This window comes from Oncorhynchus mykiss, chromosome 5 (assembly GCF_013265735.2).
Source record: "Oncorhynchus mykiss isolate Arlee chromosome 5, USDA_OmykA_1.1, whole genome shotgun sequence".
Lineage (NCBI taxonomy): Eukaryota > Metazoa > Chordata > Actinopteri > Salmoniformes > Salmonidae > Oncorhynchus > Oncorhynchus mykiss.
Window position 1 is genome coordinate 19181572 of NC_048569.1, and position 24772 is coordinate 19206343.

General features: G+C 43.3%; 1 non-coding gene across 1 annotated transcript; it reads right to left on the reverse strand.

The window, feature by feature from the left end:
• Positions 1–22966: 22966 nt before the first annotated feature.
• LOC118964778 lies at positions 22967–23095 on the reverse strand. The gene has a single exon (XR_005051971.1). It is a non-coding gene; the product is annotated as a U6atac minor spliceosomal RNA (small nuclear RNA).
• Positions 23096–24772: the final 1677 nt, after the last annotated feature.

Here is a 24772-nt window from a genome sequence, read left to right on the forward strand (position 1 = left end):
ATAAAAGGGATGAATCACAGGAAAAATGAGGAGAGCTTTAGTCTAGATAGTTATTGAGAGATAAACCAATGTTGAGAAACTCCCCTAATTGAGTAATACTATAGCCACCCGAACAGACATCTGGCCAACAGCTCTCTCTCTCTCTCTCGCTCTCTCTCTCTCTCTCTCTCGCGCTCCCTTCCTCTTTCGCTCTCTCTTTCCCCATCTCTCCCTCCCTCCCTCTTACCCTCCCTCTATCCCTCCCTCCCTCCCTCCCAAATCTCTTTGCCACTCACATCCTTCAGTCCTCTGTCATTTCCTGTCTATCAGGCAGTGGAGGCTGCTGAGGGGAGGACGGCTCATAATAATGGCTGGAACAGTGAGGATGGAATGGCATCAAACACATGGAAACCATGTGTTTGATGTATTTGATATCATTCCACGTATTCCTCTCCAGCCACCCCCACGAGCCCATCCTCACCAATTAAGGTGCCACCAACCTCCTGTGCTGCCAGTGTACAGTCTGTGTCAACCTGAGTGATGGTACAGGTTGTCCATTTGCTAATCTCACCTCCCTATCCAGTGTCATCGCCACTGTCTTTCTTTACAGCCACTATTGATCCAACACCCTCAAAGACTGTATCTCACAGTAGGTTCTGAGACAAGGACAGAAGATCTGCCAGAAACGCTCGTCCTGAATAAAGTTAGAACTCATTGCATCAAATGCTAGACCTAAATATTTGTATTTTTCTTCAGTAGCCATCTTTGTCCTGTCATACAGTTTGCCCCTATTCCTTTGTCATCAGTTTGATCAGAAGGCTGTAAGTAAACGCAAGTGCCCTCTAGTGGTCAAAACAGGAACTAAACCGTCAGTACCAGCCAGCTCCCTTCTTCCTACCGATCATCACCACCTTTTTCCCTTATCAGACAGACCAGCTGGAAATGCTATTAGTCTATAAACAACTAAACCAGCTCTGGTGTCCTCTAAAACAACAGGAAATACAGAAGAAAGTAAACATCTAAAACAGTTAAAGATCCAAAGGGTGGGAGGGTTATCAGATTAGACCTTGACCCAAGCAGCCTGGGAGGCACTGGGAACATTGGTTACAGCCAGGAATTTACTTTTACACTAGTGCCATATCACTGTAATGCTTTCCAAATGGAAGGGTGTGGTTGTAGTGGAGAGCATTACACTCAGCCAGAGAGCTAAGAGCTTCTTCCCCCATAACCACACTTCAATTTCCGGCATGCCGTATAGAATATACCCTTTAAGAATAGATCTAATGTGATGTTTCTCAGCTGGAATGAGCGGGCTTATGAAAACTCTGCTTGGCAGGGGTAATGTTTAATGACCGAAAGCTCAGGATGCATCAGTGTTTTGGCCGAGAATGTTTGCCCAGTCTGTTCTCTTTCTTCTGTCTTTCTCTCTCCCACCTCTTTTCAGCTGCCGATGTGTCACCGGCCCCCCTTTCCCTCCTCCAGCTCCCACATCTATCATCTCCTAAACACCCCATCCACACACGCACACACACACACACACACACACACACACACACACACACACATGCAGACAGTCGATCGGTTCCAGATGTGTGCTGTGCTGGATGATGTCATGGAGGCAGACCGGAGGCAGTGGGCTCTGATCCTGTTTTTTTTCTACAGAAAACATTTGGTTTCAGACGGAGGAAAGGAAGAGGGGGAAGAGCCAAGAGTTGATAAGTTCCGAAAGAGCCAAGCGGCTGCTTGAAAAAAGCTAAAAGTAGAGAGAGCTATCTCGCTCTGATTAGTACGCTGGATAAGATTGTCTGAGTCACAGACCGTTGCTCATGGAATAGACGAGGCAGCCACACATACGTACACACACACACAAACAAGCGCACGTACACACACACACACACACACACACACACACACACACACACACACACACACACACACACACACACTGTGTCGGATAATCGGCCAATAATTTGTATCTAATGGCAGGTTTTGAGCATGTTGAGAAATATGTCAGTCTTACAGTTACATTATCCTTGTACAGTACTCAGAAGTAGGGGTATTGTAAAGCAGTTGGCTACTGTTGTATCCCATTTATGCCCCATGCAACATTGTACAAGATCACCTTTTCAATGTGAATTGTCAACTGATACAGTATCGCCTGTCTCTCAGCTTACATTGTATCAATGTTATTCTGATAATGAATGGAATATATTGTTATATACAACCCATGTATTTCAGCAGTGCATTGTACAATGCACTATAATTCGAAATAGTAGCACATAGTGACTCTTTCCACTTTGTCTTATTGAAGCACTGAAGAAGACTGATGATGTAGCATTTAAAGCCACATTCATATATGATTTGGTTTTACCTTCCAACATAAATGTATGTACAATTGATACTTTTATAAGGTATAAATATAGAATTTTACAGTGTTCAGAAGTTATCAAACAAGTACGCAAAACTAACTACGCAAGAGATTTTCTTGTACGCATTCGCTGGAGTAGGATACTATTGCACTGACAGGCACAACTGAGCAGGTACTCTACAGACCGGGGCGACATAACCAATCAGAGCTGCAGTATCCCTAAATGCAAATAGACCATTGCCATATATGTCATTCAGTATGATGTAATAGAAATTAGGCTATGCTCTTAAAAATAAAAAAAAATGGTCCTCCCTAATCTTAAACGGCACCGACTGCCACTGAATACAACACATTACTGAGTAGCACTCTCCATGTTTTCAAGCACAGTTGTAACTGTATGATGTTATGGGTATGCTTGTAATTGTAATCTAAGGAGTTTTTCAGGCTAAAAAATAAACAAATGGAGCTAAGCACAAATTGCTAGAGGAAAACCTGGTTCAGTCTGCTTTCCACCAGACACTGGGAGATTAATTCACCTTTCAGCAGGACAATAACCTAACACACAAGGCCAAATCTATACGGGAGTTGCTTACCAAGAAGACAGTAAATGTTCCTGAGTGGCCGAGTTCTAGTTTTGACTTAAATCTACTTGAAAAACTATGGCAATACCTGAAAATGGTTGTCTAGCAATGATCAACAACCAATTTGACAGAGCTTGAATAATTTTTTTAAGAATAGTGGGCAAATGTTGCACAATCCATGTATGGAAAGCTCTTAGAGACTTACGCAGAAAGACTGTGCTTCTACAAAGTCTTGACAAAGCATTGACTCAGGGGTGTGAATACTTATGTGAATGAGATATTTCTGTATTTCATTTTCAATACATTTGCAAAATAAAAAAAAACAAAACATGTTTTCACTTTTTCATTATGAGCTATTGTGTATAGATGGGGGAGAAAACATTTATTTTAATCTATTTTGAATTCAGGCTGTAACACAACAAAATGTGGAATAAGTCAATGGGTATGAATACTTTCTGAAGGCACTGTACTTGTGAAAATTCCTGTAAGAACATGTCTCAAGCCCCTCCCCTGTTTCTCTAGTAACAGCATTGATGGACAGGAGGATGTTCACACAGGAGGAAGGGCTGGGTCCAACAGTCATACCCTGTGAGGTTATCCAGAAAGGTATACACACACTCTCCCCCAGACTACCAATGGTACCTGGCCATCCCAAAAGGTCATGCAGTCTGTCTGTTGGTCTGTTTAAATACGTCAACTGGAAATTGAACATTTATTACTGAGGTGGGGGAAGAGAGAGAGAGAGAGAGAGAGAGAGAGAGAGAGAGAGAGAGAGAGAGAGAGAGAGAGAGAGGCAGTAAGATGGGAGAGGGAGATGAGGTGGGGGTCGGGTGTTGTAGCCGTTACTAGGCGACCTTTGCATGAACAAATTAGGGAGAGAAAAATAGGTTGTGTCACAGGACTCCAGGGAAACGTGAACAGTCAGAGGTTGTGTAGTGTGGCTAGCCTGTCAGATGACTCAGAGAAACGTGAACAGTCAGAGGTTGTGTAGTGTGGCTAGCCTGTCAGAGGACTCAGAGAAACGTGAACAGACAGAGGTTGTGTAGTGTGGCTAGCCTGTCAGATGACTCAGAGAAACGTGAACAGGGGACCAGTCAGAGGTTGTGTAGTGTGGCTAGCCTGTCAGATGACTCAGAGAAACGTGAACAGTCAGAGGTTGTGTAGTGTGGCTAGCCTGTCAGATGACTCAGAGAAACGTGAACAGACAGAGGTTGTGTAGTGTGGCTAGCCTGTCAGATGACTCAGAGAAACGTGAACAGTCAGAGGTTGTGTAGTGTGGCTAGCCTGTCAGATGACTCAGAGAAACGTGAACAGTCAGAGGTTGTGTAGTGTGGCTAGCCTGTCAGATGACTCAGAGAAACGTGAACAGTCAGAGGTTGTGTAGTGTGGCTAGCCTGTCAGATGACTCAGAGAAACGTGAACAGTCAGAGGTTGTGTAGTGTGGCTAGCCTGTCAGATGACTCAGAGAAATGTGAACAGTCAGAGGTTGTGTAGTGTGGCTAGCCTGTCAGATGACTCAGAGAAACGTGAACAGACAGAGGTTGTGTAGTGTGGCTAGCCTGTCAGATGACTCAGAGAAACGTGAACAGACAGAGGTTGTGTAGTGTGGCTAGCCTGTCAGATGACTCAGAGAAATGTGAACAGTCAGAGGTTGTGTAGTGTGGCTAGCCTGTCAGATGACTCAGAGAAACGTGAACAGTCAGAGGTTGTGTAGTGTGGCTAGCCTGTCAGATGACTCAGAGAAATGTGAACAGTCAGAGGTTGTGTAGTGTGGCTAGCCTGTCAGATGACTCAGAGAAACGTGAACAGACAGAGGTTGTGTAGTGTGGCTAGCCTGTCAGATGACTCAGAGAAACGTGAACAGGGGACCAGTCAGAGGTTGTATAGTGTGACTGCCATGACCTCACGGCCTGTCCCTCCCTGAGTCTGGTAAATACCTAACATAATCTCCAAAGAAAATGCCATACCTGCAGAAACAAAGATATGGCATGGCTGGCCACTTTAAATATACTCTTCTTTTCTTTCATACTGGTCCTCCATGGGAATCAAACCCACAACCCTGACATTGCAAATGCCATGCCCTACCAACTGAGCCACACGGGACAAGATTTGTGGCACTTGGGGCCATCTGTGGTGTAGTCTACAGATGATGGAGTGTGTATCTAAGGGTTGGAAGCTAACCTGTAGACTACTCCACCCTCATGTGAACTAAGATGAGGGAAACAGATCTCAATTCTAAAACCGAGAAAGAGGCCTAACTAGGAACCACCATTGATGAGGGCAACATTAAATTGATATATAAAGCACACATACTGTAGGGATGATATCAGTGCATGATTTACACCAAACTCTGAGTTACTGATATAAAAACACAACGTTTTGGGCTAAAGTACTGGTCCCATAGTGTGTTTGTCATTGAGTGTATGTGTGGAGTGTGACAGCAGCCTGTGTTACATTGTGTGGTCTAGCAGTGCTTTAACAGGTGAACTGATCCTGTTGGTGGCTTAGTCTTGAGCTAAATCAGATGATCTTTCTTCAGTCTCCTAGCCTATGGAGCTATGGAGGCCCATAGCCCACCCACACTGAGCCTGGTCCCTTTCTCTCGGTTTGGTTCTCTCTCTGTCTCTCTCTCTCACACTTTCTCTCTCTCTCTAATTAAAGTCAAAGGAGCTTTATTGGCATCAGAAACATATACTGCCAAAGCAAGTGATTCAAACGAATTACGCAAGTAATTAACTCTTTCCTCTTCCTTTTCTTGAAAAACAACACAACAGGCCCAATTCCTTCAAGCATCAGAAAACACAGTGGGAACAAGCCATGCATCAAATGAACGATTGCTTTAATCCGATTCGCCCCTGTGGCTACAGTAATCCATGAGGTATAGGATGTTGGATATTTTGAGCTCAATTGCAAGAGCTCAATTGCAAGTAGGTTGTGTCTCAAATGGCACCATATTCCCTATAAAGTGCACTACTTTTGACCAGGGCACAGGGCTCTCGTCAAAAGTAGTGCACTATATAGGGAATAGTGTGCCATTTGGGAAGCAAACTAAATCCCCTTGTAGTCCCTTGGCCGGTTCCACTACCAAGCCCACTGAGACGGACCAGCCGGTCGTCTCTAATCTAACCTGATCTGTAGGGCCACACTGGTCCCTCTATTCTAACGTGATCTATAGGGCCATGCTGGTCCCTCTGGTCTAACCTGATCCGTAGGGCAAAATCCCTCAAGTCTAACCTGATCTGTAGGGCTATGCTGGTCCCTCCAATCTAACCTTATCTGTAGGGCCACGCTGGTCCCTCTAATCTAACCTGATCTGTAGGGCTATGCTGGTCCCTCTAATCTAACCTGATCTGTAGGGCCACGCTGGTCCCTCTAATCTAACCTGATCTATAGGCCATGCTGGTCCCTCTAATCTAACCTTATCTGTAGGGCCACGCTGGTCCCTCTAATCTAACCTGATCTGTAGGGCCACGCTGGTCCCTCTAATCTAACCTGATCTATAGGCCATGCTGGTCCCTCTAATCTAACCTTATCTGTAGGGCCACACTGGTCCCTCTAATCTAACCTGATCTGTAGGGCCACGCTGGTCCCTCTAATCTAACCTAATCTGTAGGGCCACGCTGGTCCCTCTAGTCTAACCTGATCTGTAGGGCTATGCTGGTCCCTCTAATCTAACCTGATCTGTATGGCCACGCTGGTCCCTCTAATCTAACCTGATCTATAGGCCATGCTGGTCCCTCTAATCTAACCTTATCTGTAGGGCCACGCTGGTCCCTCTAATCTAACCTGATCTGTAGGGCCACGCTGGTCCCTCTAATCTAACCTGATCTATAGGCCATGCTGGTCCCTCTAATCTAACCTGATCTGTAGGGCCACGCTGGTCCCTCCAATCTAACCTGATCTGTAGGGCCAGGTGGGTCCCTCTAATCTAACCTGATCTGTAGGGCCACTCTGGTCCCTCCAATCTAACCTGATCTGTAGGGCCACGCTGGTCCCTCTAATTTAACCTGATCTGTAGGGCCACGCTGGTCCCTCTAATCTAACCTGATCTATAGGCCATGCTGGTCCCTCTAATCTAACCTGATCTGTAGGGCCACGCTGGTCCCTCCAATCTAACCTGATCTGTAGGGCCAGGTGGGTCCCTCTAATCTAACCTGATCTGTAGGGCCACTCTGGTCCCTCCAATCTAACCTGATCTGTAGGGCCACGCTGGTCCCTCTAATCTAACCTGATCTGTAGGGCCACGCTGGTCCCTTTAATCTAACCTGATCTATAGGCCATGCTGGTCCCTCTAATCTAACCTGATCTGTAGGGCCACGCTGGTCCCTCCAATCTAACCTGATCTGTAGGGCCAGGTGGGTCCCTCTAATCTAACCTGATCTGTAGGGCCACTCTGGTCCCTCCAATCTAACCTGATCTGTAGGGCCACGCTGGTCCCTCTAATTTAACCTGATCTGTAGGGCCACGCTGGTCCCTCTAATCTAACCTGATCTGTAGGGCCACGCTGGTCCCTCTAATCTAACCTGATCTGTAGGGCCACGCTGGTCCCTCTAATCTAACCTTATCTGTAGGGCCACGCTGGTCCCTCTAATCTAACCTGATCTGTAGGGCCACGCTGGTCCCTCTAATCTAACCTGATCTATAGGCCATGCTGGTCCCTCTAATCTAACCTGATCTGTAGGGCCACGCTGGTCCCTCCAATCTAACCTGATCTGTAGGGCCAGGTGGGTCCCTCTAATCTAACCTGATCTGAGGGCCACTCTGGTCCCTCCAATCTAACCTGATCTGTAGGGCCACGCTGGTCCCTCTAATTTAACCTGATCTGTAGGGCCACGCTGGTCCCTCTAATCTAACCTGATCTGTAGGGCCACACTGGTCCCTCTAATCTAACCTGATCTGTAGGGCCACGCTGGTCCCTCTAATCTAACCTGATCTGTAGGGCCACGCTGGTCCCTCTAATCTAACCTGATCTGTAGGGCCATGCCGGTCCCTCTGATCTAACCTGATCTGTAGGGCCACGCCGGTCCCTCTAATCTAACCTGATCTGTAGGGCCACTCTGGTCCCTCTAATCTAACCTGATCTGTAGGGCCACGCTGGTCCCTCTAATCTAACCTGATCTATAGGCCATGCTGGTCCCTCTAATCTAACCTGATCTGTAGGGCCACGTTGGTCCCTATAATTTAACCAGATCTGTAGGGCCACGCTGGTCCCTCTAATCTAACCTGATCTGTAGGGCCACGCTGGTCCCTCTAATTTAACCAGATCTGTAGGGCCATGCCGGTCCCTCTAATCTAACCTGATCTGTATGGCCACGCTGGTCCCTCTAATCTAACCTGATCTATAGGCCATGCTGGTCCCTCTAATCTAACCTGATCTGTAGGGCACGTTGGTCCCTCTAATTTAACCAGATCTGTAGGGCCACGCTGGTCCCTGTATTGTTGTGGATGATGGTCATAATGGAGCAATTTCAGAGAAATAGATTGATTTCTACTGTAATCTCCTAAACCCAAGCGACCCTAACAACTATGGCTGCCTGCTTCAGGCTTTGAAATAATGGAGCAAAATAGAGCTTACTTAGGTTTCTCTTTCTCTTATTTCAGCAAACGTTATGGTGGTGCCTGTCACATATCCAGGTCTTTATACAGTAGTAGGCTACCTGTAGCTATTTGATTTCGGTTTGTACTAAACTGTAGGGTAACATGTAAAACAACCAAATGTTTGGGAAAAATACTTCCGAACAGTGCATTTTTTCCTAAACCTCACATTCAAACCAACATAGTGAGGCATGATACACTTGTTTTAGACTACCACATGATTACATCACTTCTGCCAGAGGAACAAGGTACGTTCTGTGTGTTTTCATAAGGAAACAAACAATAACATCGCTGAACCTCTATCCATATTATTGTGACATTTCTGTCAAGCCAATTGCCAACTTTCCAACAAAATGTCTCAAGTAGCTATTCGCTTGTGATTTTCCCATACAGTATCATCAGAGTGTATTTTTAGAGGGAAACATTTAAGAAATAAACAATATCAATAAAGTAGGCCTATATGTCCAAAGCTCTCAGTCAATCATTTTCTACAACAATTTTTTTCTACCACGTTGATGGCATTTCAGTCATAACCTTGTGTTGTAGTTGGGTTTTGTTCAATTTCTATAATGGAATTAATGGAAAACTATTTATACGGTACTGTATCCAATAATCTCTTTGTCCCGGGGCTTGAATTAAAATGAAAAAGGAATGTTTTATTCTCACAGATTGTTTGTCCAATGCCCAGCCCTACAGGGCCCTAAAAACAATGGGGTATAGGATGTACCATCCTCTCCTCTCAGTTCCAACCCCTAAATACCCCTTCTACTCGGCCATAACGCTTCACCCCATAACTCATATGTGCCAGCATCATACTCTGAGGAAATGTGTCCACCGAGCAAGTCTAGATATTTCTCCTGACCACCCATGATGCAACAGAAACCTGAATAAAGACCTCTCCCATGGAAACAGTCATAAACTGCCTGTTTGTTTCTAACCCTGCCCTATTTGGCTCGAAAACATGATATAGGATCTCCACTATCCACAACACACCACTACACACCACTACACAGCCTCCGCTCTCCGCTCTCCTGGACAACGGACAGTAACCAGACTATGTCCAACATTACTTTTAATAGATCTCCAGTGCTGAGATATGTAATGGTGATGGAATTGACTGTCAGCTGAAGCAAATAATAGGATGGCATCATAATAAAACCTACATCTGTTACCAAGAAAATAATGCAATAGTCAACTGAAACAAGCTGTTAGCAAAAACCCGTTTCCTTCGATGAGTGCAAAGATGATTGATACTGTAGCTTTCAGGTCTATATTTGCTGTGCTATAGAATTACGTGCAAAAACACAGCCCAAGACCATGTATTTGAAGTCCAATGTTCTAACCACCACTGAACTAACATTTGGGTTCTAACCAATGAGGATCACAGATTCCTGGCTCCACCATGGTGAGGGCTGGGAGATCTGGTTGGAGGACACAGGGCTAACCAGAGCCATGTCAGGGATCAAGTAGGAGTCATGGCAGGAACAGACCACACAAGGGAAAGACACTGAGAAAGAAAAGGAGAGTGGGAGGGAGTGAAGGGAAGAGTTGGGTTTTTTCGTAAAGGCAATTGTGACTTTACCGATACTCTCTAGAGAGAGAGAGAGAGAGAGAGAGAGAGAGAGAGAGAGACAACATACAGAACAGAGGATAGATTGATGGGAGAGAAGGGAGAGAGAACGCGAGATAATGAAGAGTGGGGAAGACAGTACACACATAGGAGAGCATTGGCAAAAAGGAAGCAATATATCTTGATTTGTTGGTGCTGGGGAGGGGGCAAGTTTGGGGGGGTTGCACATACAGTGCCTTCAGAAAGTATTCACAACCCTTGATTTTTTCCACATTTCGTTGTGTTACAGCCTGAATTTGAAATGGCCTACACACAGTACCCCATAATGTCAAAGTGGAATTATGTTATTAACATTTTTTACAAATTAAGAAAAAATTAAAAGCTGAAATGTCTTGAGTCAATAAGTATTCAACCCATTTGTTATGGCAAGCCTAAATAAGTGCTTAACAAGTCACATAATACGTTGCATGGACTCACTCTGTGTGCAATAATAGTGTTTAACAGGATATTTTAATGACTGCCTCATCTCTGTACCCCAAACATACAATTATCTGTAAGGTCCCTCAGTTGAGGAGTGAATTTCAAACACAGATTCAGCCACAGAGACCAGGGAAGTTTTCCAATGCCTCACAAAGAAGTGCACCTATTGGTAGATGGGTAAAAAAAAAGCAGATACTGAATATCCCTTTAAGCATGGTGAAGTTATTAATTACACTTTAGATTGTGTATCAATATACCCCGTCACTACAAAGATACGGGGGTCCTTCCTAACTCAGTTAACGGAGAGGAAGGAAACAACTCAGGGATTTCACCATTATGCCAATCAATGGTGACTTTAAAACAGGCACTGAGTTCAATGGCTGTGACAGGAAAAAACTGGGGGTGGTAGTTACTTGTAGTTACTCAACAATAATAACCTAATTGACAGAGTGAAAAGAAGGAAGCCTGTACAGAATAAAAAGATTCTGAAACATGCATCCTGTTTGCAACAAGTGACTCATGTAATATTGCAAAAAATGTGACAAAGCACTTCACTTCTTGTCCTGAATAGAAAGTGTTATGTTTGGGGCAAATCCAATACAACACATTGCTGAGTACCATGCTCCATAAGCATAGTGGTGGGTGCAGCATGTTACGGGTATGCTGGTATTCGTTAAATGTCTAAAAACATGTTTATACTTTGTCATTATGGGTTGTAGTGTGTCGATGGGTGAGAATTTAAAAAATATATATTTTGAATTCAGGCACAACAAAACAAAATGTGAATAAGTCAAGGGGTATGAATACATTCTGAAGGCACTTTATGTGTCTATCATAGCTTAAAGTAAAAGGGCTGCATGTGTGTGTGTCTGTGTGTGTGTCTGTGTGTGTGTCTGTGTGTGTGTCTGTGTGTGTGTCTGTGTGTGTCTGTGTGTGTGTCTGTGTGTGTGTCTGTGTGTGTGTCTGTGTGTGTGTGTGTGTGTGTGTCCGTGTGTGCAAACGCACAGTGTGTGTGTGATTGCATGCGTCTGTGTGTGTGTTGGGGATTTGGAGAGGTACGGTACTATGTCATCCTAGGTTCAGCACTGGTCATACTGGCTCCAGGTAAGTGTGTTTTATCCATCTCTGGAGTACTGTGGTCTAGGGTACTGTGGTCTGGAGTCCTGTTGTCTAGAGTCCTGTGGTCTAGAGTCCTGTGGTCGAGAGTCCTGTGGTCGAGAGTCCTGTGGTCGAGAGTCCTGTGGTCGAGAGTCCTGTGGTTTGGTCTGGCTGCTGAAGAGTCAGAGGTTGTCAAATGATGTGGAGCATCCATCCACTCGGTCCATCTCACTGCAGTCACACACCGTAGAAAGTCATAATTTAAAACGTCCCTTCCAAAAATATCTAAAGACTACAAAGAGTGGTCAGGCAAACAGAGGTTCCTATGTGCTGTGGCGAACATGTTCCTTTCACTCAACCTTCTGGTATTCATTGTGATTCAAGGCAAAACGCAGCAGCCATTAATTTCCCAAATGTCATGTTCCATACTGGCACATGCACTCAAGCCACTATAAGACTTATGAAATGGAACAGGTGTGTGTGTACATGTACACGTGCACATACACGTTTACATACATGTGCATGTGTGATTTATTGCTGGTGTTAAAAGAAGATGATGACTCCAAGAGTGTTACAAATAAACTCTGAGTCCCAGTGAGGTTTCCATTCCTCTGGTGAAAATGCCACTGTTGAAACGTAATTACACTCCAAGGTGAGGTCACAAGCAGGAATTCCATTGTTGGCAATTACATTTGTTTTAATGGGTCATTTGGAAGGGGCAATACACAATCACAGAGTCACATACACACACACACACACACACTCACTCACACAAACACACACACAGGAATAAGTTTACATACACACAAACAGAGAGAGACACCCACTGTGCTGTAAATGGAAGCACGGGGGTCATCCGTCAGTTGACCCTTGACCTTTCTAAGTTTAAAGCATCTCTGCATGTCTCACAAACCATGCCTATTCTAGGGTTCTGAAATGCTTATATCCACATTCATAAAAGTGAATAGGTCTTGAATTCACTCTTGAATAGGTCTTTAATTCACTCCTGGTTCACTGCTGGCTGGGCGTGTTGGCTATTCATGGCTTTAATCAGTGTCATTACATTGCTCAAAACGAGGTTGTTCGAAGGCTTGAACGCAACCCCAGACTCACAATCATTTTCCAGACCATTTTGGGACTGATAGAGAACTAATTAATTGTAATAGGGACGTGGGAGAACCATACTAAGCAAACACTACTTAATGATTACAACACTAGGAGTGTATGTGACAAGAAAAGATACGAGAGGAAAATTAAAAAAAGAGAAGACCAGAAAATGAAAAAGAGATTGAGAACGGGTAAGAAAAAAAGTTTCAAAAGTTGGAAAGGAGATGAATTGTTGGCTCATGGCTTCAGATCTCTGGATAAGATCTCTGGATAAGATCTCTGGATCAATCTGGGTCACAATCTATGGCCACTTTCAGTCACTAAACCTACCCCTCTCAAGACAAGCCAAATCACAGCAGCTCATACTTATTTGATGAATATATTTTTTCTTTGCACTTCCAGATGTTTCTCCTTTTTCATCAGGAAATCCTTCTCTCCCTCCCTCTCTCTCTCTATTGCTCTCTCGCTGTCTCTCTCTCACAAAGGCTTTGCGTGGCTAGGCAACCAAACATGAACCCATGTATCCTATGACTCATCTTATGTAGAGCACAAACATACTAGATGAGGCTGGTGGGAGGAGCTATAGGAAGATAGGCCCATTGTGATGGCTGGAATGGAATAAATGGAAGGGTATCAAATACATCAAACATGGAAACCACATATTTGGCTCCGTTTCATCTATTCCATTCCAGCCATATAGCTCCTCCACCAGCCTCCTCTGCAACACACACCATTTGGATTTCTAGTTTAAATGTAATATGAAAATACTGAGACAGAAATGCTGAGCAAGCTCCAATGTACCTCAGGGGTAGAATACTTTCCTTCTGAAATTTAAGTCACTCTTCTTTTTTTACCTGCAAAGTTCATGGGATCCTACCAACATGCTTGCAGCAGAGAGAGAGAGAGAGAGAGAGAGAGAGAGAGAGAGAGAGAGAGAGAAATCTCTCTGGTTGCTTGGGGTTTATAGTTTGTGACCCACTGACCTCAGTCTCCATCTTCATAGATTAACTCTGCTTCAAGCCTTTCTTCCCATAATCATTAGCACCCAGCAAATGAGAGAGACCAAATGATAGACTGGTCAGCAGTGGCCTGGCTGCCCGTTGCCTGCAGGAAAGTGAAAAGTCATTAGTAAGTGACTGAAACAACTTCAGGCCCTAAAGCACAGGCAGGCCTGCATTTTAAATGGATGACATCACCATGTGGTGACTTGAAATGTTATGAACACAGGCTACTGTGGCTAGAAGGGCATGTTCACACACGAAAATGTACAGTCCACGCCAGGGGCACAACTTTCCCTGGGGACGGGGGGACATGACCCACCCACATTCTAAAATTGCAGTTTTATTTTTGCACTGTGATACAAAAAGTGGCATGCATGGGTGTGCTTTAGGACCATGCGGATGCCTCAGAGCTGTCGGGTAGTCTGTTTGGCGGTTTCAGACGGCTGAATTTAGTACTGCAGACACCACAGAGCATGCGGACAGGCTGTGTGAAGGCAAAGCTTCTGAAAGGCTGGACCAGCACAATGCTGCTGTCTGCAGCTGCTGTCTGTGTGTGTTGCACTTTTTCTCCCAGTTGTAAAAGCATGCAGAGCAGAAACTGGCTAATCTTTATTGACTAATGTAGCTGGCAAGGTAACTGCTGTTTGACTTAACAGAAATGGCATTTTATTTTATATTTATTCCCAGTGCTGAGCTATTTGTCAGGTAGCAGTATCTAACAGCTGTTATGTATATGGAAATCTTTTTTAGCCTTTTTGTCCTGTTTCAACAGAAGTAAATTAACTTGGGTAGTTTTCGCCAGTTGATGTACCATTCGAGCTAGCCAAAAGTTGGCTGACGTTACCTAGCTCACTAACTTTAGCTATTATTTTTGCTTCAATCACACTAGGCCTGAATCAAACGATGAAACCAGTGGCCAAATGATTGAAGATTTGAACCATTGATTCTATTCTTGGATAATATAATGTATAAATGTACACCGAGGTCCTTCTTTGTCATGCCTCATCTGAGCAGGATTATATGTTGACTGTGGTCTCAGCAGGGTCAGGCCACCAGGGAAGACCAGTCTGTGACAGCGCTGAGGTGAACTTTTGCAGATACTTTATTCTCTCTAAGCAGCAAACACTGGACAAGCCAGAAGCTTCAAATATTAAACTATTTTAAGGTAGTCTGACCAACCTCTGAAGTTGATTTCCAAACTGTAACAAAACGATTGATAGAGGCTTTTCTCGATGATACAAAACATGTCATACAAAAATGTGAGGAAGACCTGGAAGACACAATTGATGATGATGAATAGATACAGATACCGTATGATGAATGCCCAGTGATAGTCATATCATCTCAGACATACATTACTGCAGTTTAAAACCATCCACAGAACATACTATATTCCAGTGAAACTGAATATCATGCACTCAGAAATGTAAGTCCTCTGATGAAGGTGGAAAGCACAAAAGGGGAAATATTTACATATGCTATGATCTTGTGAAGGCTGGCTGAAATCTGGCAAAGAGTATGTTATTTTATCTCAGCATGTCTACAGATTCTACCTTCTTCCTGTTTTTGTTTGCTTGGAAATGCTGATACTGGAGACTGTTATCAGAAGAACCTGTGTAACCTAGCATTTATAGCTACTAAGAAATGCATTGCCATTAATTGGAAGGTTGGTTATCTTCCCACAATGTCACAATAGATGGCAGAAATGTCAAGTTATGTATCTGTCATGCCTGCTCCTGCTCTTCCCCCCTGGCGCTCGAGGGCACCGAGCTCCCCAGCTTTACGCACTCCTGCCACCATCATTAGCACACCTGCTTCCCTCGTCACGCGCAACAGCGATCATTTGGACTCACCTGGACTCAGTCACCTGTGTTATTTCCTTCCCTATTTCTGTCTGTCCCTCAGCTCTGTTCCCCGCTTCCACATTAACGTTCGTATGTCATTTTGTTACCCGTGTGCTGAGGCTGTTCCTGTCTTGTTGTCTGTTCCTCATTAACGTTCGTATGTCATTTTGTTACCTGTGTGCTGATGCTGTTCCTGTCTTGTTGTCTGTTCCTCATTAAATGTTTGACTCCCCGTACCTGCTTCTCGACTCCAGCGTCGGTCCTTACAGTATCACTAGATTTTATTTATTACAAGACTAAGGGTATACTGTGCAAATGTAATAAATTATGGGTGCTTTATTTGGAATACTGTATGACAAAATGGGTCTGTATTGAAAACATTAGCTTTTAAATGTCGAGCAGTTACAAATTGATTTAATTTGATTTAATCAGACACCTGTCTGATTTGTGCTTATCACGGTGGACTAATCCGTTGAGGAAGCCGCGGGGATGCCATGGTCCAAGAATATGGCTCAGATGCACAAGGCACGTCTCTCTCCAGAATGTGCTCTCTCCTGCCATTTTGTGGGTATTCATTGTTTCATAACTTTATTGTGTGAATTGTTTACTGTGTCTATCAATTCCCATTTCCTATTTCACCAGTAGTAGGCTACCGTTAATTTCCATAATTTCTCATCTGCAATGCTTATTTTGTTGTGGTCATCTCTGTTAATACATTCAATATATAATTATTAATATTATAGTCATTTACCGTTCTCATTGTCAGAGTGGACGTGTGTTTTGCAGAACCCACAACCCATGCTACACTTGTGAAAAACAAGTTTTGTTTATTTCATTCCATTTACGAATTTGATCAATTTATTCATCGTCTTTCGTTTGAAACGCTCCTGTCAATGTTGATTAAGGACGCGCACCTGATTACACATATAGGACTAGTCTACCTGGCCTGCATACAAATGCAGGCCTATAAATGTGCCCATTCGGGGATGTTTGATAGTAGTTCTGATTGTCTTAACTCAGCACCACTAATGAGCTGTGGTAATTTTTCTTCACCTCAAACAGCAAGTTAACAAAGTCTGTTTGTAGAATCAATTGAGAATAACAATAGTTCCTCAAAGTATTTGAACAATATTTCAAGCTTTCTCCCTTTCGATAACCACTCGACATGAAAGGGAAAAATGTAATGCTCTGATCCAGCGGAAACGTCATAAAATACCCGTTGCACAAATAGCCTACAGCTGTGTCTGTCCCAAACTTACTGACTCGAAACTCTGAAGGCCCAGAATATATTATACAATGTTTCAAGTTTGCTCACTGGAGTTTCTGGGCGACCCAGTTGATAGTTGATACAATGTTTCAAGTTCGTTGCAGACATGCCATGCGTATACTTGCAGGCTGCAATGTTTTAATGTGTTGGCTTTATATAGGCTATTTTTAAATAGTTGGCAATAGCAATAAAAGTTACTTTTAGATCATTTTTTAAATGTACTTTTTACCATTTATCTCCCCAATTGGTAGTTAGTCTTTTCCCATTGCTGCAACTCCTGTATGGACTCGGGAGAGGCGAAGGTAAAAAGCCATGCGTTCTCCGAAACACGACCCTGCCAAGCTGCACTGCTTTTTGACACACTGCTAGCTTAACTTGGAAGCCAACAGCACCAATCTGTTGGAGGAAACACCGTACAGCTGGCGACCGAAGTCAGCGAACATGCGCCCGGCCCACCACAAGGAATCGCTAGAGTGCGATGGGAGAAGGACAGCATGGCTGGCCAAATCCTCCCCTAACTCGGACAATGCTTGGCCAATTGAGATACAAAAATGATTATGAATTAAATTGTTCCATGAAATTGTGCATATGAATATCCTAACTGGCATGCAGATTATGAATTTAACTGAGAAGTATCATACTGCCCTTCCTCCTCTCAGGAGCCTCCACTGACTGACATGTTGTTCATCAAAAGATCAGAGAAGGAATCTAGTACTGAAAGCATAAGCTACAGCTAGCTAGCACTGCAGTTCATAAAATGTGGTGAGTAGTTGACTCAAAGAGAGAGAAAGACAATAGTTGAACAGTTTTGAACAAATTACTTTCTTACAAAATGAAGTAGAAGCTAGAGAGAGAGAGAGAGAGATAGCTATATTTGGTTGTATTTTTAAAACTTTCACTTAGGTAGCTGAATGCAACTAGCTAGTTTAGCCTACTCAAACACCCGACTCAAACAGAGAGGGATGCTATGTTAGCTAGCTGGCTATGACTATCCAACACCGGAACTCTTCCAAGTCAAGGTAAGCTTTTGGTTTTATAAATGTATTGCCACCTTGTCCCGCTGGTGTAACTGCTAAACTGCTTTCTGACTGTACATTGTACTGCATGATTGTAGTGGGTTTACTAACGCGTTAGTTCTAGTAGCTATGTTGACTATGAGGTGACAACGACTGTGTGTAGCAGTTAGCATGATGAAGGTTTGGCTTAGAATGTATTGCCTGGTCACAGACAGCTGATCTGTTGCGAACTGAAGTCCACAAGTGAAAGGAAAAGGTGAGAGGAGGAAAGCGCGTAGATATTTGAGAGAAGGAATTACAATATATACTGTATACATGGAACAAAATGATCATGCTGTTTTTATATGGCTGCTATGAAAGTGAACTGTGTTTGCGTGTGATCAGGGCTGTATACATACCGCCGATTCTGTTGAAAAATGTTTCTTAAACGGAAGCAAACGGAACGAAACGAGGATAAACATAGATAGAATTTGTCCAATAGAAACTCTCATTTGCAACTGTTGGACTAATGATTACACCCTAGATCCTATAGATGTGCAAGGGGGTATTGAATGTGTCACTGCCTATCACCTTGATAACTCAAAATTCTCCCGACCTGTGCACCTACATTGTAAAATTCCATTCATAGGTTAGGTTGTAGCAACCTCATGAAGGATACAGGGAAAATGTGAGTATCATGTAGTAGCCTAAACCAATCGATGTTACATTGAGCTGGGTGTATAGAATATGAATGACAGTCATCAAATATGCTGTAATAGAAAAAAGGCAATGCTCATAAAAAAAATAAAAATCATCCTCTCTCATCTTAAACGGCACTGACCACCACTAATGTCAGTTCATGCTACAAGAGCTCTGATAGGTTGGAGGACGTCCTCTGGAAGTTGTCATAATTACTGTGTACAGTGCATCCGGAAAGTATTCAGAACCCTTCCCTTTTTCCGCATTAAATCCTCATCAATCTACACACAATACCCCATAATGACAAAGCAAAAGTGTTTTTTTTTTCAAATGTCTGAAAAAACAAGAACAGAAATACCTTATTTACATAAGTATTCAGACCCTTTGCTATGAGACTCGAAATTGAGCTAAGGCGGATGCTGTTTCCATTGATCATCCTTGAGATGTTTGTACAACTTGATTGGAGTCCACCTGTGGTAAATTCAATTGATGGGACATGATTTGGAAAGGCACACACCTGGCTATATAAGGTCCCAAAGTTGACAGTGCATGTCAGATCAAGAACCAAGCCAAAAGGTTGAAGGAATTGTCCGTAGAGCTCAGACGCAGGATTGTGTTGAGGCACAGATCTGGGGAACTGTACCAAAATATGTCTGCAGCATTGAAGGTCCCCAAGAACACAGTGGAACACAGTGGCCTCCATCATTTTTCCTAGAACTGACCTCCCGGCCAAACTGAGCAATCAGGGGTGAAGGGCCTTGGTCAGGGAAGTGACCAAGAACCTGATGGTCACTCTGACAGAGCTCCAGAGTTCCTCTGTGTAGATGGGAGAACCTTCCAGAAGGACAATCATCCCTGCAGCACTCCACCAATCAGGCCTTTATGGTAGAGTGACCAGATGGAAGGCACTTCTCAGTAAAAGGAACATGACAGCCTGCTGGGAGTTTGCCAAAAGACACCTAAAGGACTCTCAGACCATGAGAAACAAGATTCTTTGGTCTAATGAAACCAAGATTGAACTCTTTGGCCGGAATGCCAAGTGTCCAAGTGGAGGAAACCTGGGGCACCATCCCTCCAGTGAAGCATGGTGGTGGCAGCATCATGCTGTGGGGATGTTTTTGACTGGGACTGGGAGACTAATCTGGGAGACTAGTCAGGATCAAGGGAAAGATGAACGGAGCAAAGTACAGAGAGATCCATGATGAAAACCTGCTCCAGAGCACTCAGGACCTCAGCTTGGGGCGAAGGCACACCTTCCAACAGGTCAGCGACCCTAAGCACACAGCCAAGACAATGGAGGAGGGGCTTTGGGACAAGTCTCTGAATGTCCTTGAGTGGCCCAGCCAAAGCCCGAACTCTGGAGAGACCTGAAAATAGCTGTGCAGTGATGCTCCCCATCCAACCTGACAGAGCTTGAGAGGATCTGCAGAGAAGAATGGGAGAAAGTCCCCAAATACAGGTGTGCCAAGCTTGTAGCGTCATACCCAAGAAAACTCAAGGCTGTAATTGCTGCCAAAGGTGCTTCAACAAAGTACAGTGTAAAGGGTCTGAATACTTACGTAAATGTGATATTTTTCTATTTGTATTTTTTTAAATAAATTAGCAAACATTTAAAAAAAACTGTTTTTGCTTTTTCATTATGAGGTATTGTGTGTAGATGAATGAGGTGGGGAACTATTTTATCAATTTTAGAATAAGGCTGTAATTTAACAAAATTTTGAAAAAGTCAAGGGGTCTGAATACTTTCCGAATGCACTGTAAGTGAGAACCAAGAGCCTCCTAGGTTTTGTATTGAAGTCAATGTACCCAGAGGAGGACAGAAGCTAGCTGTCCTCCGGCTAATGCATGGTGCTGCTGAGACTACTGCAGAACTTCATTGCAAAACAGTGCGTTTTAATCAATTATTTGGTGACGTGAATATATTTAGTATAGTTTTATCGTAAAATTAATGTTAATGTTTGCTATTTTTATTTTTATGAAATTCACTGAGGAGGCCGGTCCTCCCCTTCCTCCTTTGAGGAGCCTCCACTGATTCAGAAATAATTCCTCTCAGTAACTAGTCTATTCTTCTATACTGCTTTATTGCAATCTGGTAGGCTTAATCTCCAATGACCTTTTTTAATAGTTTTTTGTTGACAATGTAGAGGTCCTCAAGCCAGCTGGCAGTTGACCATAGTCATGATGTTGTTGTAGGGGAGTTGGACAGCGTTTGGAGCTTTTCATTGGGACCAGCACAGCACGGTATCTAATATAATCCAAAGGGCTCCACTCGGCTGTAGCCCCGGTCCAAGGAGTACATCAAGTCTCAGCTCACCGTGTGGAGGGGAGTAGAGCGGCGGTGACAACATATCTATTCCAGATGGAGGAGAGGAATGACCAACCAACAGACCAACTGCTGCTGACCTACTTTTTCACTCTCACATTTTTCACTTTTCCTACTGCTTTTCAAAATCATGCCACTACATAATAATGAGTGTGAGTTTTTGTCACAACCAAGGCTTGTGGGAAGTGACAAAGAGCTCTTATAGGAACAGGGCACATATAATAACACAATAACAATCAATAATTTTATTCTTTATTTAACTATCTTACATATAAAACCTTATTTGTTAATCGAAGATTGTGAATAACTCCACACAGGTTAATGAGAAGGGTGTGCTTGAAAGGATGCACGTAACTCTGCAATTTTGGATTATATCGGAGTCTCAGTCTTAAATTATTTTCCACACACAGTCTGCGCCTGTAGTTTTCATGCCAGTGAGGGCCGAGAATCCACTCTCACATAGGTACGTGGTTGCAAAGGGCATCAGTGTCTTAGCAGCAGCTACGTTTGGCTACATACGGACCGTTAGCGGAATTCCCGTGAGAGAGTAACGGTTAATGTGATTGGATGTTAATTATTTGACTAGGCTACCTGTATTTGACATTGTGTTGTTATACATTGTGTTGTTATTGTTATCGCTGAACACTAGATGGCGAGAAAAAAACCTCACCCAAATGTATAGCCACATTGGAAAATATAAATTTGTATTTTTATTTATTTTTCATGTGATTTTTATTTGGCGTACCCCTGACGGCCAGGGGTATACCTGCCGTAGAGGTTAAAACTGAAAGGGGAAAAAATCAGCCTCATGACAAAATGCATTATAAAACTGCACATTTTTCTCTCTGCCTCATGGCAAAATGTGTTGAAATGTGGGAAGTTAGCTGTCCCCCCCCCCCCCCCCCCCCTACACACACACACACACACAAAAAAGTTGTTTGTGTCACATCCTGATCTGATTCACCTGTCTTTGTGCTTGTCTCCACCCCCCTCCAGGTGTCGCCCATCTTCTCATTATCCCATGTGTATTTGTACCTGTGTCCTCTGTTTGTCTGTTGCCAGTTCGTCTTGTCTTGTCAGATCTTATCAGCGTTCTTTCCTGCATTCCTATTTCCTAATTTTTTCCGGTTCAGAACATTCTGCCTGCCCTGCCGTCCTGTACCTGCCTGACTCTGACCTGATCACGAACCTCTGCCTGCCCTCCACATGCCCTTTGCCTGCCCCGTGTTTCTAATAAATAATCTGAGAACCGTACTATCAGCCTCCCTGTCTGCATCTGTGTCGTGATAATTTGTTTGTCTATTAGGTGGGCCCCCTGGCGGTAGCTACCCCTAGGGCCCCAAATGCTGTAGTCTGGCCCTGTGCCTATCCCTATCTCACCAGTCTGCCTGCCTAATGCAGTAGCCCCAGACACACACAAACATGCACACTAAGGTGGCCTGCTGTGGCCTGGGCAATGATTCCTGATGGCTTTCACGGAGGAAGAAAGGGCGGATGGATCTCTGGAGGTCTGCTGCCCCCATCAGCCTCACAGCATTTCTGATTCGGGCTCAGAGAAAAGTATGAGGGACTTTGCCAACAATAAGCTACTGTATGTCTCATATTCACCAGCATAGTAAATCTATGGCCTATCAAGATCTCTTCACATTCAAGGAATGTTCAGCTGAAGCTTATTGAAAACACATCTTTATTTCACATGCTTACAAACCAGGCATACCTTTTTGAAGGATGATGGATTGAAGTAGGAAGTTTTAGGCCTTCTATCTTTGGTAGAACATGACTGCCCTCTTCTGGTTATTGAAAAACCCTACACAAAGAGTTCAGGATGTACGCAGCATTCTCATCTTGAGTCAATGCGTTACTTGCTGTTGTCTGTTGGTTATGCTAGGGGGGCATAACTAGCTACCTAGTTTAGTGAATATGAATGCCATAGTGATAATTCTTCAATCAAAACAGCCAATTAAATAATTGTCCCGTTTCATTTTTCTGGTCAGGATGTCTCATAATTGTTAAAATACTAAGAAAAATAGTATATATTCCTGTGAGGATGTACCATTTAAAAAAAAATTGGTTGAAGATGCCACGAAGTAAGTGACAATGCCTTAACCATATGTGTGTTGAAGACCACTAAGGGCCTCTTCCATCCTTGTCAAGGGGAGTGCTAACCTTCTCTCCTTTCATACAACACAAACTGTTGTCGTCAAATGACCTCTATATATATGACTGCAAGAGTATAAACGTATTGCCTAGGGTTACTCAAATTGAATCTACCAATATGGCTAAATATACAATAAAAATTATAAAATATCCTATTTTCTAATACGTGTAATGTTTTCTAAATCCAAATCAGTAGTTATATTAAATTATTCGTCATATCTACGAAAAGGCCCAGAATGCATTGCCTAAAACTTCCATATTATTGGTGTGAGCCAATGACATCGAGTTATTGACCGTCTCAATCCAGGAAGTCAACAAAATATTTTAGCATTTGAACCAGACCGTTTTGGTGTATGCTATGAAACAACTACCTATTCGGTTTCTGATTGTAGTTGTCTACTTACTCCATCAGCTGACGCCAATGACGTATAGTAAGTAGGTTAACGTTCAAACAGAACAGAACAGAACAGAACAGAATAGATTGGATTGGTTCAATGAGAAACGTTGGCAAAATAACACGTTTTGAAATGTTCAGCTCAAGACAAAACAGTTCTGCATGGATGAGAAGCATTAAGTATCGTTGGAAGTGGTTGATATCCCTCTCCATCTGTGGTCAGATTATATACTTATTGACAGATGAGTGGTCAAAATGCTTAAACTAGGTATAGCTAATGTTACATTTATAGCTGCTTGTTGTCCGTTTACTTTACCAGTCTTAACTAGCTACGCCCTTTAGACGCCAATGATAGCTAACAGAAACCCAGCCTTCCTAAAGGGTAGGAAGCAGGTGTTTTTACTCAAAGTAACAACACAGTCTGGTCAAAGACTTAGTAACTTAGTTGTAGGTAGGGTTACCTATAACTACAAACATAGTTGTGTTTTTACATATCTATTAACTTATTTCCGGATATCTTCAGAACTACCCACAATGCACAATTTTCTCAACATCATATGGAGAACCGGTGCTACCTAGCTTGATTTACTAGCTGTGCTAGCATGTAATTACAAATCCATATGTTAAATGTGGTTACGTTTACGCTACCTACACTTTAAAAGGGGGACAGTTAGCTATAGCTAGTTTGTATCTAGCCCATGATCATGACTCCCAGTTCCATTACAATACACATAAGAGTCATTGGATGAAGGCATCTTCTGTACGGGGGAGTTTTGTTAAGAGCCCAGACGCTCGGTCTGAACATTAGCTTTCACACCACTTGCGTTATGTTTTTGGAAGCATAAGGACCTTATCTTTCGTATCAGCGAGAAATAATTGAGGTCAGGGCTCTGTGCAGGAGAGTCAAGTGTTCCAAACCATTTCTGTATTGATCTTGCCTTGTGCACGGGGACATTGTCATGCTGAAACAGGAAAGGGCATCTCCCAAACTGTTGCCACACAGTTGTAAGCACAGAATCGTCTAGAATGTCTTTGTATGCTGTAGCGTTAACATTTGTACATCGGACGGCCAGATAGCCTAGTGGTTAGTGTTTGGCCAGTAAAGGAAGGTTGCTAGATCGAATCCCAGAGCTGACAAGGTACAAATCTGTCGTTCTGCCCCTGAACAAGGCAGTTAACCCACTGTTCCTAGGCTGTCATTGTAAATAAGAATTTGTTCTTAACTGAATCCCTGGTAAAATAAAATAAAAAATTGTGAAGTGTGATTGATCACTCCAGAGAATGTGTTTCCACTGCTCCAGAGTCCAATGGCGG